The sequence below is a fragment of the Vicia villosa genome, unplaced genomic scaffold (assembly GCF_029867415.1).
Source record: "Vicia villosa cultivar HV-30 ecotype Madison, WI unplaced genomic scaffold, Vvil1.0 ctg.003394F_1_1, whole genome shotgun sequence".
Lineage (NCBI taxonomy): Eukaryota > Viridiplantae > Streptophyta > Magnoliopsida > Fabales > Fabaceae > Vicia > Vicia villosa.
This window is the reverse complement of record NW_026706195.1, coordinates 182,827-199,869: the sequence shown is the minus strand read 5'-3', so window position 1 is coordinate 199,869 and position 17,043 is coordinate 182,827. Positions and strand designations below refer to the sequence as shown.

General features: G+C 33.4%; 1 long non-coding RNA gene across 1 annotated transcript; it reads left to right on the top strand.

Moving 5' to 3' along the window:
• Positions 1-15,966: 15,966 nt before the first annotated feature.
• On the top strand, positions 15,967-16,738 carry LOC131640913 (uncharacterized). Its single transcript, XR_009295381.1, has 4 exons — positions 15,967-16,074; positions 16,155-16,204; positions 16,322-16,376; positions 16,459-16,738. It is a non-coding gene; the product is annotated as an uncharacterized LOC131640913 (long non-coding RNA).
• Positions 16,739-17,043: the final 305 nt, after the last annotated feature.

Sequence of the window (17,043 nt, the reverse complement as noted above, 5' to 3'; positions counted from 1 at the left end):
CATTTTCTTCACTTGAGACGCGTCCAGGGACGCGTGTGGCCAGAGACTGCAATTTTGGCCTCTAAGGACGCGTCTGGGCACGCGTGTGGGGGCAGAGACGCGTCCTGGGACGCGTATGAGCAAATACTCATTTTTTGACTCCCTTCTGGAGTGGGACGCGTCTGGAGACGCGTGTGAGCAGCAGCATGGTTCTCTGGCTTCCTGGTAGGCTTGGGGACGCGTTTGGACACACGTTTGGGCAGAATACATTTTCCTTAACTTTTACACATGTACAGAAATGCGTCTGAACAGTGCTCGATTCACTTCTTCGCCATTTTACCTGCAAAACACATAATATCTACCCACAAAAATCAGTAGTCTCAGAATTAAACCAATTATCCAGACAATTATAAAACAATGACATTTTATTGTAATTGGCTTAATTTAGTAACCAAACATCACAAAAACTAATAGAAATGACTGATAAAATATAGCAAAACTGTGACTGATCATTAAAAAATAGTTAACGGAACAAAAGCGTAAAGACAAACAACAAAAATGTATTAAGATTTCCCCCTGAATATATTAGAGATATGCAACTTAAAATTAAAGCACTCAAAAATAATTCACATTGTATATTAAATGATTCAACATTATAGTGAATTAATAGCCTTCAGCATTCAAATTTGATCCCTTTATATATGTCTTTGATATTTGATTTTCTAACCATTTGTCCTTAACAATCATTAACAATCATCTGCCTATTGGGAATACACTATCTATATGTAACCTTATTATTTCATTCCTTGTATTGACGGAATCGTCATGATGTGACCTTGAGAGATCATTCTCTATGGTGACTCTATTAGAACAAGATTTGTTCTGATCAATTATCTTAGTTTTGATGATAACAATAATATGAATTTTGCTTAAGATAATATGGTACTCTAATCCGATGCAATTTCCTTTTCAGGAAATATATAAAGAGTATGCATAATTCAGCGCTCAGAAGCTTTGTCTCAAAGGGTTCAGCATGCAACATCAGAACATGGTCTGGCAAGACATCAGAAGATGGTCGAAGCAGAATCAGAACATGGGTCTATGGAAGCATCAGAAGAACATGAGATCAGAAGCACTGAAGTTCTGATGGTATCACGCTCAGAAGCACTTCAAGGTCAGAAGATCAGAAGATGCTTTGCACCAAGCTATTTGACTCTGATGATATTCAAACGTTGTATTCACAAAACATCAGATCAGAAGGAAGTACAAGTGGCAAGCTACGCTGACTGACAAAAGGAACGTTAAAAGCTATTATAGGCAACGTCAGTAGACACAGCGTGAACAAGGCTCGAGGTAGTTGACAAAAGCGTATAACATTAAATGCGATGCTGTACGGAACACGCAAAGCATTAAATGCACTCAACGGTCATCTTCTCCAACGCCTATAAATATGAAGTTCTGATGAGAAGCAAGGTTAACGATTCTGAACAAAACAACTCATATTAACTTGCTGAAACTCTGTTCTATTCAAAGCTCAGAATCTTCATCTTCATCAAAGCTCACTACATTGCTGTTGTAATATATTAGTGAGATTAAGCTTAAACGTTAAGAGAAATATCACAGTTTGTGATTATAGCTTTTAAGAAGCAATTGTAATACTCTTAGAATTGATTACATTAAGTTGTAAGGAACTAGAGTGATCGTGTGGATCAGAATACTCTAGGAAGTCTTAGAGGTTATCTAAGCAGGTTGTAACTAGAGTGATCGTGTGGATCAGAATACTCTAGAAAAGTCTTAGAGGGTATCTAAGCAGTTGTTCCTGGAGTGATCAGTGTGTGATCAGAAGACTCTGGAAGACTTAGTCGCTGACTAAGTGGAGAACCATTGTAATCCGTGCGATTAGTGGATTAAATCCTCAGTTGAGGTAAATCATCTCTGCGGGGGTGGACTGGAGTAGTTTAGTTAACAACGAACCAGGATAAAAATAACTGTGCAATTTATTTTTATCTGTCAAGTTTTTTAAAGCTACACTTATTCAAACCCCCCCTTTCTAAGTGTTTTTCTATCCTTCAATTGGCATCAGAGCGCCGGTTCTAAGGTGCAAGCACTTAACCGTGTTTAGAAAAGATTCAGGAAGAGAAAAACGCTTCAGTAAAAGATGGCTGATGAAACTGCAAAGTCTACACCTGCATCTACATCTGGCTCTGCTGAGCAACACAACGGTAACAATGGTTATACTAGACCGCCGGTATTTGATGGTGAAAACTTTGAATACTGGAAAGATAAACTGGAAAGTTACTTTCTTGGTCTAGATGGTGATCTATGGGATCTTCTGATGGATGGTTACAAACATCCAGTAAATGCCAGTGGCGTAAAGCTGACAAGGCAAGAAATGAGTGATGATCAGAAGAAGCTTTTCAGGAATCATCATAAATGCAGAACTGTTTTGCTGAATGCTATCTCTCATGCTGAGTATGAGAAGATATCTAACAGGGAAACGGCCTATGACATATATGAGTCCTTGAAAATGACTCATGAAGGAAATGCTCAAGTCAAGGAGACTAAAGCTCTCGCTTTAATCCAGAAGTATGAAGCCTTCAAGATGGAGGATGATGAAGACATTGAAAAGATGTTTTCAAGATTTCAAACTCTTACTGCTGGATTGAGAGTTCTTGACAAGGGATACACCAAGGCTGATCACGTAAAGAAAATCATCAGAAGCTTACCCAGAAGATGGGGTCCTATGGTGACTGCATTCAAGATTGCAAAGAATCTGAATGAAGTTTCTCTGGAAGAGCTTATCAGTGCCTTGAGAAGCCATGAAATAGAGCTGGACGCAAATGAGCCTCAAAAGAAAGGTAAGTCTATTGCATTAAAATCCAATATCAAGAAATGCACTAACGCTTTTCAGGCTAGAGAAGAAGATCCTGAAGAATCAGAATCTGAAGAAGAAGATGAACTGTCCTTGATCTCCAGAAGGCTAAATCAACTCTGGAAGAACAAGCAAAGGAAGTTCAGAGGCGTCAGAAGTTCAAAGAAATTTGAACGTGGAGAATCTTCTGATGACAGAAGATTTGACAAGAAGAAGGTCATGTGCTATGAATGCAATGAGCCTGGACACTTCAAGAATGAATGTCCAAAACTTCAGAAGGAAAATCCCAAGAAGAAGTTTCATAAGAAGAAAGGTCTTATGGCAACCTGGGATGAGTCAGAAGATGATTCAGACTCTGAAGATGAGCAGGCTAACTGTGCGCTGATGGCGACAGAAGATGACGGATCAGAATCTACATCAGAATCAGATTCTGAAGAGGTATTTTCTGAACTTACTAGAGATGAGTTAGTTTCCGGTCTAACTGAACTTCTGGAATTCAAGTCTCAGATTAGTCTCAAATACAAAGAGCTGAAAAAGCTATTTGAATTTGAAACAAAGAAGCTTGAGTTGGAGAATTCTGAATTAAAAGAAAAACTTTTAAAATTATCCAATAATGTTGGACCTCCTTCTGATTCAGAAAAATCCACTCCTAGTCTAAACCATATTCTGAAAGAATATGATTTAAGTTTCAGGAAGTTCTTATCTAGAAGTATTGGCAGAAGTCAACTAGCTTCTATGATATATGCTGTGTCTGGAAACAAAAGAGTCGGCATTGGTTTTGAGGGTGAAACCCCATACAAACTTGAACCTGTTGATGAAATGAAATTCACATACAAGCCATTGTATGATCAGTTCAAGTATGGCCACTCCCATGATATTAGGCACACTTCACATGCTCAAAGTTTTCACATAACACACACCAAAAAGCATGTGACACAACCTAGGAAATATCATGAAACTCACATTAAAAATTATCATGCTGTTCCTCCTATTGCTTACAATGTTAAACCCAAGTTCAATCAGAACTTGAGAAAATCTAACAAGAAAGGACCCAAGAAAATGTGGGTACCTAAGGATAAGATTATTCCTATTGCAGATATCCTTGGCTGCAAAAAGGACAAAGCACAACATGTCATGGTACCTGGACTCTGGATGCTCACGACACATGACAGGAAGAAGGTCTATGTTCCAAGACCTGGTGCTTAAGTCTGGAGGAGAAGTCAAGTTTGGAGGAGATCAGAAGGGCAAGATAATTGGCTCTGGAACTATAAAGTCTGGTAACTCTCCTTCCATTTCTAATGTACTTCTTGTAGAAGGATTAACACATAACCTCTTATCTATCAGTCAATTGAGTGACAATGGTTATGATATAATCTTTAATCAAAAGTCTTGCAAGGCTGTCAATCAGAAGGATGGCTCAATCCTATTTACAGGCAAGAGGAAGAACAACATTTATAAGACAGATCTGCAAGATCTTATGAGTCAGAAGGTGACTTGTCTTATGTCTGTTTCTGAAGAGCAGTGGGTCTGGCACAGAAGATTAGGTCATGCTAGTTTGAGAAAGATTTCTCAGATTAACAAACTGGATCTTGTCAGAGGACTCCCTAATCTGAAATTCAAATCAGATGCTCTTTGTGAAGCATGTCAGAAGGGCAAGTTCTCCAAACCTGCATTCAAGTCCAAGAATGTTGTTTCTACCTCAAGGCCATTAGAACTCTTGCACATTGATCTGTTTGGCCCAGTCAAAACAGCATCTGTCAGAGGGAAGAAATATGGATTAGTCATCGTAGATGATTATAGCCGCTGGACGTGGGTAAAATTCTTGAAACACAAGGATGAGTCTCATTCAGTGTTCTTTGATTTCTGCATTCAGATTCAATCTGAAAAAGAGTGTAAAATCATAAAGGTCAGAAGTGATCATGGTGGTGAATTTGAGAACAGATCCTTTGAAGAATTCTTCAAAGAAAATGGTATTGCCCATGATTTCTCTTGTCCTAGAACTCCACAGCAAAATGGAGTTGTAGAACGAAAGAATAGGACTCTGCAAGAAATGGCCAGAACCATGATCAATGAAACCAATATGGCTAAGCATTTCTGGGCAGAAGCAATAAACACTGCATGCTATATTCAGAATAGAATCTCTATCAGACCTATTCTAAATAAGACTCCTTATGAATTGTGGAAGAATAAAAAGCCCAACATTTCATATTTCCATCCTTTTGGATGTGTATGCTTTATTCTGAACACTAAAGATCATCTTGGTAAGTTTGATTCCAAAGCACAAAAATGTTTCCTTCTTGGATATTCTGAACGCTCAAAAGGCTACAGAGTATACAATACTGAAACATTGATTGTAGAAGAATCAATCAATATCAGGTTTGATGATAAGCTTGGTTCTGAAAAACCAAAGCAGTTTGATAATTTTGCAGATTGTGATATTGATATATCAGAAGTTGTTGAGCCAAGAAGCAACGCATCAGAAGCAGAGCTTCTCAGAAGCAAAGAATCTGAAGATCAAGTATCAGCTTCTCTGGAGAATCTAAGCATTTCTGAAGAACCATCTGTCAGAAGATCATCCAGACTCATCTCTGGTCATTCAGAAGATGTCATTCTTGGAAAGAAGGATGATCCAATCAGAACAAGAGCATTCCTTAAGAACAATGCAGACTGTCAATTAGGTCTTGTATCTTTGATCGAGCCAACTTCTGTTGATCATGCTCTAGAAGATCCAGATTGGATAATTGCTATGCAAGAAGAACTGAATCAGTTTACAAGGAATGATGTTTGGGATCTTGTTCCTAGACCAGATGGATTCAATATAATCGGTACAAAATGGGTCTTCAGAAACAAGCTCAGTGAGAAAGGTGAAGTGGTAAGGAACAAAGCCAGACTGGTGGCTCAGGGTTATAGTCAGCAAGAAGGGATTGACTATACAAAAACCTTTGCACCAGTGGCCAGGTTAGAATCTATTCGTCTATTAATTTCATTTGCCACTCAACATAACATCACTCTCTATCAGATGGATGTTAAGAGTGCCTTCTTAAATGGTTATATAGATGAAGAAGTTTATGTCCATCAACCTCCTGGTTTTGAAGACTCTATGTCTCCTAATCATGTTTTTAAACTAAAGAAATCGTTGTATGGATTGAAACAAGCTCCCAGAGCTTGGTATGAACGCTTAAGTTCTTTCCTTCTGGATAATGGTTTCACTAGAGGAAAAGTGGACACTACTCTCTTTTGTAAAACCTTTAAAAGGGATATTTTAATTTGTCAAATATATGTAGATGATATTATTTTTGGAACATCTAATGCTACACTTGGAAAGGAGTTTGCTGAGTCTATGCAGGCTGAGTTTGAAATGAGCATGATGGGAGAACTCAAGTATTTCCTTGGAATACAAATAAATCAAACATCAGAAGGAACGTATGTTCACCAAACCAAGTATGTGAAGGAACTTCTGAAGAAGTTTAATCTTCTAGATTGCAAAGAAGCCAAAACTCCTATGCATCCAACATGCATCCTAGGTAAGGATGAGGTAAGTAAGAAGGTAGATCAGAAGTTATACAGAGGTATGATTGGATCTCTTCTATATTTGACTGCTTCTAGACCTGACATTCTGTTCAGTGTTTGTTTGTGTGCTAGATTCCAATCAGATCCTAGAGAATCTCATTTAACTGCTGTTAAGAGAATTCTAAGGTATCTGAAAGGTACTACTAATGTTGGCTTAGTTTACAGAAAATCTAAAGAATACAACTTAGTAGGATTCTGCGATGCTGACTATGCTGGAGACAGAATTGAAAGAAAGAGTACTTCAGGAAGTTGCCAATTTCTTGGAAGTCATTTGATATCCTGGTATAGCAAGAAGCAAGCAACTATTACTCTATCAACAACAGAAGCAGAATATGTCGCTGCTGCTGGTTGCAGTACACAGATGCTCTGGATGAAGAGTCAGTTAGAAGATTATCAGATATATGAGAGTAACATTCCTATATTCTGTGATAATACTTCTGCTATATGTTTATCTAAGAATCCTATTCTTCATTCAAAAGCTAAACATATTGAGATTAAACATCATTTCATAAGGGACTATGTTCAGAAGGGTGTTATATCTTTAAACTTTGTGGATACAGACCATCAATGGGCTGATATCTTTACAAAACCCCTGGATGAAGATAGGTTTAAGTTCATTCTGAAGAACATCAGTATGGATTTATGCCCAGAATGAGAAGATGAGAAGTTCTTACGTATGAGTATCTTCTGAAATGAATGTGGATTTTTTTTCAGAAGTTCTGATTGAAATCTTTTAGAAATTATGATTCGGTTATTACTAACGTTTCATTGTCTAAGTTGATTCAGAACCTCTTTTAAAGCAAAACAGCTGTAACGTTTTATCTCGGGATGGTAAACCTGTCGTTACTGTTCATGGATAAGCGCGCGTGCAGTTGAAGGGACGCCAACCATAGGTAACTGTGCTAGTCACCTCATTTGTCTTTATTATCTCTCCTCATGTCACGTAACATTAAATGCTATCCATCATTTGTTTCATTTTATTTTCTTTTAAATACTCTTCAAACGCTTCTCCTTCCCTCTTATATTTTCTCTATTACACTCTGTTTTTGTTTTCCTTCTCTATCTTTTGCATTCATATCAAACCCTAGCTGTTCATTATCTGCAAATCCATCATGAACTCTTCATCAAGCCCAGGAAACCATGAAAATGATCAAAACAAAAAGAGAAAAGCTGTTGAAACATCTTCCTCCAAACCCAAAAAGATAAAGATCACCTATGACCCTCTCAAGGTGAATCCATTCGAAGCTAAGTTATCTAGAAACTATTCTAGACGTGTGTTTCAACCCCCTGGTGAAAGCCCTCCATCATCTCCATCTTCTTCCTCATCTTTTTACCTTCAAGACTCAACTTCCTCCTCATCTAACCTTTCCTCTCCCTCAACCCATTCCAAAGAAATCTCTTCATTTTCACCTGCTGAGAATGTTGTCTCTGATAAAGATTGTGGAAGATCTGCATCAGAACCAAGTCTCCCTGACCCCTCGCCTGGAAGCCCAAGAAGTAGCCAATGATGCGTTTCACTCCTTCATGGCAAGGAAAACTGCAACTAATGACAGGGTTCAAGACATGCTGGCACAGATTTTGTCTTAGCTAGGGTCTTAGTCTTTGGTCTTAGTAGTTTTCTTTCCTTGTTGCATCTGCTTGTTAAACATCTTCTCATGTAATATCGTTTGATTATCAATGAAAAGTTTTCTTTGTTTTTACATTCCAGTGATTTTATTTGTCGTTTTATTCATCTGAATCTTTTGAAATATTCTTTTTGATGTTATGACAAAAAGGGGGAGAAGATAAATGATAAATGATTTGATTAATCTATCAGTTGCTGGGTAAAGCTCCCACATATGTACTAACAAGAACTGCAAGTTCTATATGGTTTAAGTGTTTTGCAGGTATAAAGAAGTGAAGAGAATCTTCAAAGCAAACACAAGAAGCAAAACCATAAGAAGTGTTATTCTGTAAAAAGAATAAGCTCATGGAAACTGAAGCAAGCTGAGTGCTGTCAAGCTTCAGAAATCAGAAGCAAGAAAGAAGAATGAATCAGAAGCACTGATAATAGAATTTGATCCATATTTGTCTATTTGCTCTGACAAAATTCTATTTGCTCTGATACATTATTTTAGCCTATATGGCTCTGATACATATCATGTGTTTGAATATACATTTTATGTTCTGACTCGTTCATGCTGACTTTTGTCGTTTAGTTTTTTGTTCTGTAACATTTCAGGATGTAGAGATGCTCTGATGATGCTCTGGTACATTCAACAATGTTCTGATACAAATCTAGCATGAAGTGATGTTGGTAGAAATTCAAAGCTCTAAAGCTATCCGAGGGAAGCAGAAATCAGAAGCTGTGAATGTTCTAAAGATCCAGAAAACTCAAGTTCTGAAGCTGTCCTAAATGGAAGCAGAAATCAGAAGCTGTGAATGTTCTGAAGATCAAAGAAATTCAAGTTCTGAAGCTGTCCTAAATGGAAGCAGAAATCAGAAGCTGTGAATGTTCTGAAGATCAAAGAAATTCAAGTTCTGAAGCTGTCCTAGATGGAAGCAGGAATCAGAAGCTGTGAGTGTTCTAGGGATCTAAAGAAATTCTAGTTCTGAAGCTGTCCAACGGAAGCAGAAGTCAGAAGCTATGAATTCTCTGAAGACAGAAGCTTATGTGATCGTCTCTACCGAAATAATCAGGGAAGTCTTTTATTAAAGTTCTTCGAGTATTTATTTCAGGGGGAGATTATTTATCTCAGGGGGAGATTGTTAATCTCAGGGGGAGACATATTCATATGCTTATGCTATAGCTGTGTAATTTGTCTTTTGCCGTCTGCTCTTTCTGATCGCAAATTCATATCATTTATATATGTTTTTGTCATCATCAAAAAGGGGGAGATTGTTAGAACAAGATTTGTTCTGATCAATTATCTTAGTTTTGATGATAACAATAATATGAATTTTGCTTAAGATAATATGGTACTCTAATCCAATGCAATTTCCTTTTCAGGAAATATATAAAGAGTATGCATAATTCAGCGCTCAGAAGCTTTGTCTCAAAGGGTTCAGCATGCAACATCAGAACATGGTCTGGCAAGACATCAGAAGATGGTCGAAGCAGAATCAGAACATGGGTCTATGGAAGCATCAGAAGAATATGAGATCAGAAGCACTGAAGTTCTGATGGTATCACGCTCAGAAGCACTTCAAGGTCAGAAGATCAGAAGATGCTTTGCACCAAGCTGTTTGACTCTGATGATATTCAAACGTTGTATTCACAAAACATCAGATCAGAAGGAAGTACAAGTGGCAAGCTACGCTGACTGACAAAAGGAACGTTAAAAGCTATTATAGGCAACGTCAGTAGACACAGCGTGAACAAGGCTCGAGGTAGTTGACAAAAGCGTATAACATTAAATGCGATGCTGTACGGAACACGCAAAGCATTAAATGCACTCAACGGTCATCTTCTCCAACGCCTATAAATATGAAGTTCTGATGAGAAGCAAGGTTAACGATTCTGAACAAAACAACTCATATTAACTTGCTGAAACTCTGTTCTATTCAAAGCTCAGAATCTTCATCTTCATCAAAGCTCACTACATTGCTGTTGTAATATATTAGTGAGATTAAGCTTAAACGTTAAGAGAAATATCACAGTTTGTGATTATAGCTTTTAAGAAGCAATTGTAATACTCTTAGAATTGATTACATTAAGTTGTAAGGAACTAGAGTGATCGTGTGGATCAGAATACTCTAGGAAGTCTTAGAGGTTATCTAAGCAGGTTGTAACTAGAGTGATCGTGTGGATCAGAATACTCTAGAAAAGTCTTAGAGGGTATCTAAGCAGTTGTTCCTGGAGTGATCAGTGTGTGATCAGAAGACTCTGGAAGACTGTCGCTGACTAAGTGGAGAACCATTGTAATCCGTGCGATTAGTGGATTAAATCCTCAGTTGAGGTAAATCATCTCTGCGGGGGTGGACTGGAGTAGTTTAGTTAACAACGAACCAGGATAAAAATAACTGTGCAATTTATTTTTATCTGTCAAGTTTTTTAAAGCTACACTTATTCAAACCCCCCCTTTCTAAGTGTTTTTCTATCCTTCAGACTCAACATAGTAGGTCTTCTACATCTGGGCACAAGTGATAAATTCTTCATATGGGCACGCATGGTCACTTTGTGTTGAGTATACATGGTAATGTCTTTCAGATTATAAATGATGATGTTTTCCTTTCGCATAAATGATCATTGCTCTATCAGGGAGTAGATGATCATTTCTTCTATTTAGGCACAAATGATCATTTCTTTTAAAAGAAAAAAATAACGTTGGTAGTTGAGATTATATCAAATTTTTTTAAAAAAATATTTATATTTATAATAAATTATTTATGTTGTGATTAGTTACATAATAAAAATAGTATTATTACTTACTTAATTTTTATTAATCTTTTTCATTGTTGATTTATTTATTATTTGAAATTTTTTTATTCATTATTTAGTCCTATCATATTTTTCACATTCCAAGAACATACTATTAGTGTTACACATTGATATTTAAAATTTTACTTTTTTTTTTATCGTTCCTCGTTACATTTAAGATTTAATATGAAACCATTATTCATTGATTAGGGGTGAAAAACAGCATGTCCGCTGTGTTTTAACTTTTAAGTTCACCTTGCAAAAACTCGCAAAAAAAAAAAGGACGGAACGGGGCGTGAATAGTTAAGGGTGTGGGCCAAAAACTTTGGCCCGCCTCGCAAAAAAATGAGGACAGAGTGGGGAATGCCCGCGGGCTTTTTCACGTTTTAGGTCTAAAAATGTAAAATTTTATGTAAAAGTTCGTGCTCGCAGAAACCCGCAAAAAAAAGGAGCGGGACAGAGCGGAGATATTATAGGTTGAGAGCCTAAAATTTGTCTCGTGCCGCAGAAAAGTGCCGGCAAAATGGACATGTCCAATGGGTCAGACCCGTTTTGCCATCCCTAATTATGATACTTTAATTAAATAATTTTTATTAGGCTTAAATCGTCATTTGGTCCCTATAAGTTGGCGTGTTTTTTATTTTCGTCCCTATATCTTTTTTTCTTGGAAATGATCCCTCAATGTTAAAATCTTTTTTTACTTTAGTCCCTAAAGTTAAAATCCGCAGGAAAATCCGAAGAAAATTTCGCAAGAAACCTATCAATTTTCCAGCGGATTTTAGTTTTAGGGACTAAATCCAAAAGAAATTCAATATGTAAGGACTTTATTCAAGAAAAATAAGATACAGAGACCAAAATCATAAACACGCTAACTTACAGGGACCAAAAGACTATTTAAATCTTTTTATTATATATTAGTATTTAAAATTTTATTTTTGATTATTCATTTATGGTTTAATAAATATAAATTTGTCAACATCAACAATATATTTATAATTGTCATGAATAATAGTAAATAGATATGGATGTTCATTTTCCCCAATCTTTCTATATTCCTTAACTCCTATAATTTAAGTTCTTAACCTTTGTGTATTTCTTGAGTTAATGGTTGTTATTGGTCATGTACTATAAATATAGATCATGTTGCAATGTTGAGGTAACTTAAAGATGATAATACAAGATTACTTTCTCCTCTTCTTTTTCTCTCATTCATCTCTCCTTCATCTCTATATAGTTTTATTTAGTTCATAACACGTTATCAGCACGATACTCTACAACGCGAGTGATGATATAGCCAGGTTCTACGTTATTTTTCTAATCTTAATATATTTGAACCAATATAATATAATTCATGATTTATTACTATTTTTTTCTTCATATAAATATGTTTATTTTTTATATATTTTGTAGAGAAATTGATTTACCTTGTACAATAATATTAGATTTCTTTGATCATTATTGTTAAATTCCGGAAGAATTTAACATTAAAGCAGTTCTATATGTTTTCCCGGAATTAAATTTTAACACATAAAAGTGTTATTTTAATATTCAAGTATCCTGAAAGATTGCACAAAGAATAATTTTTATTGGCCATTGTTTATGGAAATAGTTTGTGATGTGATATTTGTAGAACTAAATATTAATATTAAACTATCTCCAAATTATTGTTCAAAGATTAAGTTTAATCGAGTATTGTGTTTATTAATAATTGATGAATTCCAGAAGAATTCAACGTTCAATCACCTTTAAAAGGTCGCATCTATAATATTATTGAATCCTAGAAGGATTTCATAAAAAAAAATTGTTGTATCGATCTAAAAATTCATAATTGATTATATGCTCATTAAAAGATTGTCATTCCAGAAAAATGACACAAATAATTTTAACGCGTCCCAGAAGGATGGTTATATATATTTTTAGATTATTGTTTATAGCAAATTATTTATATAGTTCCTATTATCAAGCATCCCTGAAGGATTATAAATATTATTATTTTTATTATTAAAAGATTTGGGATTGAGTTCCTGAAGAACTACAAAATGTGGGATTGAGTTACTGAAGAACTACAAAATGTGATTGAGTTCCTGAAGAACTATAAAAAAAATTATGATTGAGTTCCTGAAGAACTACACAAAAAAAAAACCTCTCTTAAACTAATGTTAAGATATCTCAGGAGGATTGCTTAAAGAATTATTTTTCTTAATCGATGTGAATATTTGTGACATGACTTTGAAGGTTTTTTTTTTTTGAGCTTCCTAGAAGGATTATGCAAATAGTTGTTTCTTTTTATCACTACGAAGATCATTTGTGATATATAATTTCCGAAGAGTTAAAGTTTTAAAATAAGGATTTCTCACACCTTAAAATGTTGTATCTATAATATTAGAAGAATTTCATCATGATATTAATGAATCCCGGAAGGATTGTATCTGTTATGTTAAAAATTTGAAAAATTATTGCATCACCTATATTATCAAATTCTATATGGATTGGATCAATAATAGTGAAATTCTGAAGTATTACAGAAGGATTTCACAAAGAAATTTGTGTGTTTCAATGTAAAAAAAATTGTAATATACTCGTAAAATGTTTGTCATTCCAGAAGAATGACATGAGTGACTCTAACACATCCTAGAAGGATAACTATATTTTTGGATTATTGTAAGTTTCTAGCATTTGGCTATGTTAAAAACTTATTAAATTTGTTTGAGTATAAATTATTTCATAATTAGAATTATAAATCTATATATTTCATCTATATGTAAAAAAAAATTGTAATATACTCATAAAATGTTTGTCATTCCAGAAGAACTAGTGTGAAACCCGTGCCTCCGCACGGGTTCTGGTGTGGACCGGTTTTATGTTACCAGTTAGAATATGGAATTCAAAAATAATATAAAAAATTAAAATAAATTATAAAAAAAAGATAAAAAAGAAGTCTAAGATTAATATATAAGTTAAAATTTAAAATATTAAATGTGTTCCAATATAATATAGGAGTTTTTTATAAACCACTAATATTTAGGTTTTTGTCGGCCACCTTGAGTAATTCATAATATTTTTAAAAAGACATTTTTTTGAACAATAATTATTATTTTTCTGTATATAAAAATATGTTTTCCTGTATTTATTTCTCGTATGTAAATATTATTTTTGTTTTGACATTCTTTATAAAATTATTGGAATCAATAGTAAATTTATTCCCGTATATAAATTTTAATTTTTTGAATTAATAGTAAATTTATTCTCGTATATAAAAAGGGTTTGCCAAACAGAACCTTATATATTACAAAGAAATGGAAAAAAATTATGTTCAATAAATTTATTACAATTATTTTATTTATTGATAGATTAAAAATATAATTAGTTTGATGAATGATAATATCTGATAAAGTATTTGAAATATTTATTTTACTCATAAAGTCTAATAAATAAATAAATAACAAATAATAATAAAATAAATAAAATATAACCCTAAAATAAATATGATATTCATCCCTATCTAAAATAACAAAAGAAACCAAACAAAAACATGATATTATTATGTCTATGGGTATATTTGATAGTCACAAAAACAATTGGTCAAGAGAAAATCAACATTTAAATAATATTTTTTATTTAAGAAAATTCAAATCTTCTTTAAATTCAAATTTAAATTGTCCTAAGAGGCTACAGTAAGATGCATAGTAATAAATCTCATTACAAATTGTACGTTCACACGGGTGGTGTGGACCGCGGATATGTCACTAATTTGTCGTGAAAATCTTAAATTAACAAATAAAAATAAATACTAAATTGGTAATAAAATATTTAAGTATCCAAATATAACTATATTATGTCAATTCTACCCTTATTTTAGAATTCATGTAGAATATATATGAATATATATTGTGATACAATTAAAAATAATTATCTCATAATCATTTTGAAGTTGCAATAAAAAAGCAAATCCTTATAATTACTAAATTTAATAATAAAAATATTTTAAAATTGTTGCATTAAATATTAAAAACCTATTTCTAACTATTTTATTGTTATATTTATTTAGACATGAAAATTCCAACTAAACAATTAGTATCATATAATTATTTTTTATTTCTAAATATTTACCGTAAAAAATTATCTCTTAATTCAAATTTGAATTCAATAAAAATATGTAAAATAATATTTATTGAGTTATTTATTTGTTATTAAATCTACAATGGTAAAAAAGATTTACATCTAGAAAATAATTGAAAGTCAATTTTTCACTATTTATCATCAATGATTATCTATCCATTTAAATTTTACTTTGTCTCTAAAAGTTTTAAAGTTTAGTTTCTCACTATTAATTATATAAAAAATGTATATATTCTACATTTAAAACACCATTACTCGTTATTTAATATCAATAATTATATATAATTCAATTCTAATTCTAATTAGTGCATATTTAAAATTTTGAAACCTTAATCATTACTATTTATTATAAATATTCATCTTGCAATTAAAATTTTAACTCTACCATTTCTATCATTTAAGAAACGTATAACTCTATTTTTTTGCAATTTATTGTAATTGAATATTTTAAATGTAAATTATAACTCAATCAAAGTATGTCAAATAATATATTTATATATCTACAATATAAGAAAATTAATTGTTCTGTAAAATACCGATTTGCCCCCCTACTTCATGTTGTTCCACGTGGACAGCTTGCTTGCTATGCTTTCCAATATACTACATGCTATCACGTTTTTCCTGAACAAAGCCAAATCTACAAGCTTTTCAAAATATTTTAATTTATATCTTTTCACGTAATCCCCTTCTTTTTTCTCACTCTTTATCTCTTCTCCATTCCACTTTCTCTTTTATGTGATTTATCATTTTCTTCTCAAATCTCCTTCCCTAAACCCTAATCTCATTTCTTACCACTTCCAAATTTCATGTCGACGGCGCCACTATCACCATCACCGTCGTCACCGTGTCTCATCTTCTGTTTATGTCTTATTGTAGTCAACACAACAAAATGTTTCAATGATTCACATTATTGTAAAAGGTAAAATCTTTAAAAGTATAAGATACAAATTTTTGTGGTTTTTGCTTCTTGCGGTTTCATCTTTTATTTACTTAACATCACTAACATTGTTTTTATAGTTTTCGTTTCAGATATGTTCTTATTCTTCAGATCTGGGGTTTTGACTGGTTTTGTTATTATTGTAGTCGAACTTTTGAAATTGAAGATGAAAATGGAATCCATGTGATTCTTCAAATGGTATGTAAACATTTAAGTAAATGTTTTTGTTGTAGTTAAACAAATTTTCCTATTTCTGACGCTAAAATTTCATAAACCAGGATGATATAGAACTATTTCAAGATGTCATTCCTTAGAGATTCTTCAAAAGGTAATATTTATTTATGGGTGTGCGATTCGGTTTACGGTATGCAAATAAATTGGATTGTGATTTTAGGGTTTCATATATTTTTTATGATTTCTTCTCATTTAGTGTTTGTTGTTTCAGGTTTGGTTGTGTTGCCTCGCAACGAAAGATGAATGGTGTGGGAATCGGTTTTACGGTGGTGCATCGGTTGAATTGAGCGAGTCGGTCTTGGTGTCTCTTTTAGGGTTTTGATTTTCATTTAGTGTTTATTGTTTCAGGTTTGGAGCGGGCGCAAAAAGAGGCTTTGAAGAGATAGGATGATTGCAGTTCGAGGATCTTCCGTCTTCCTTTTCTTTCTGTTTATATTGTGTTTCAAGTATGGTTCATTTACAACAAGTTTCATCACAACCATCGGGTAATTGGTTTTGTATGAACTTACTTATTTTAAGTCTTCTTTGTTCTTCTTTGACGTTCCTCCGGCGTATGTAACTGAAATACATGCTTCTTTAGCTTATGGTAATGGATCTGAAAATCTAGAAGAGAATATAAAGGGCTCACGTGTAGAGGTTGTTTCAATAAACTTTTTCAAAGAAACTTTTAGTGATTTAGATAATTTAGTTAGATTCACATAAGCTTTTTTTTGGGTTATTTGTTATTGTGACTACTTTGTTGATTATTAGGTTCTGCTGATCTGGTTTTTACTAACTAAAGCAATCATATGTATCAGGTTTTTAAAGATGGAAAGAGATTTAATGCAGAATGGTTCACGACCAAAATTAATAACTTTGGAGAATGGTAAAGCACATGTATGCTACAATAAAGGTATTTTTTATACTCTATGCTAAAAAGATAGAATATTGTTT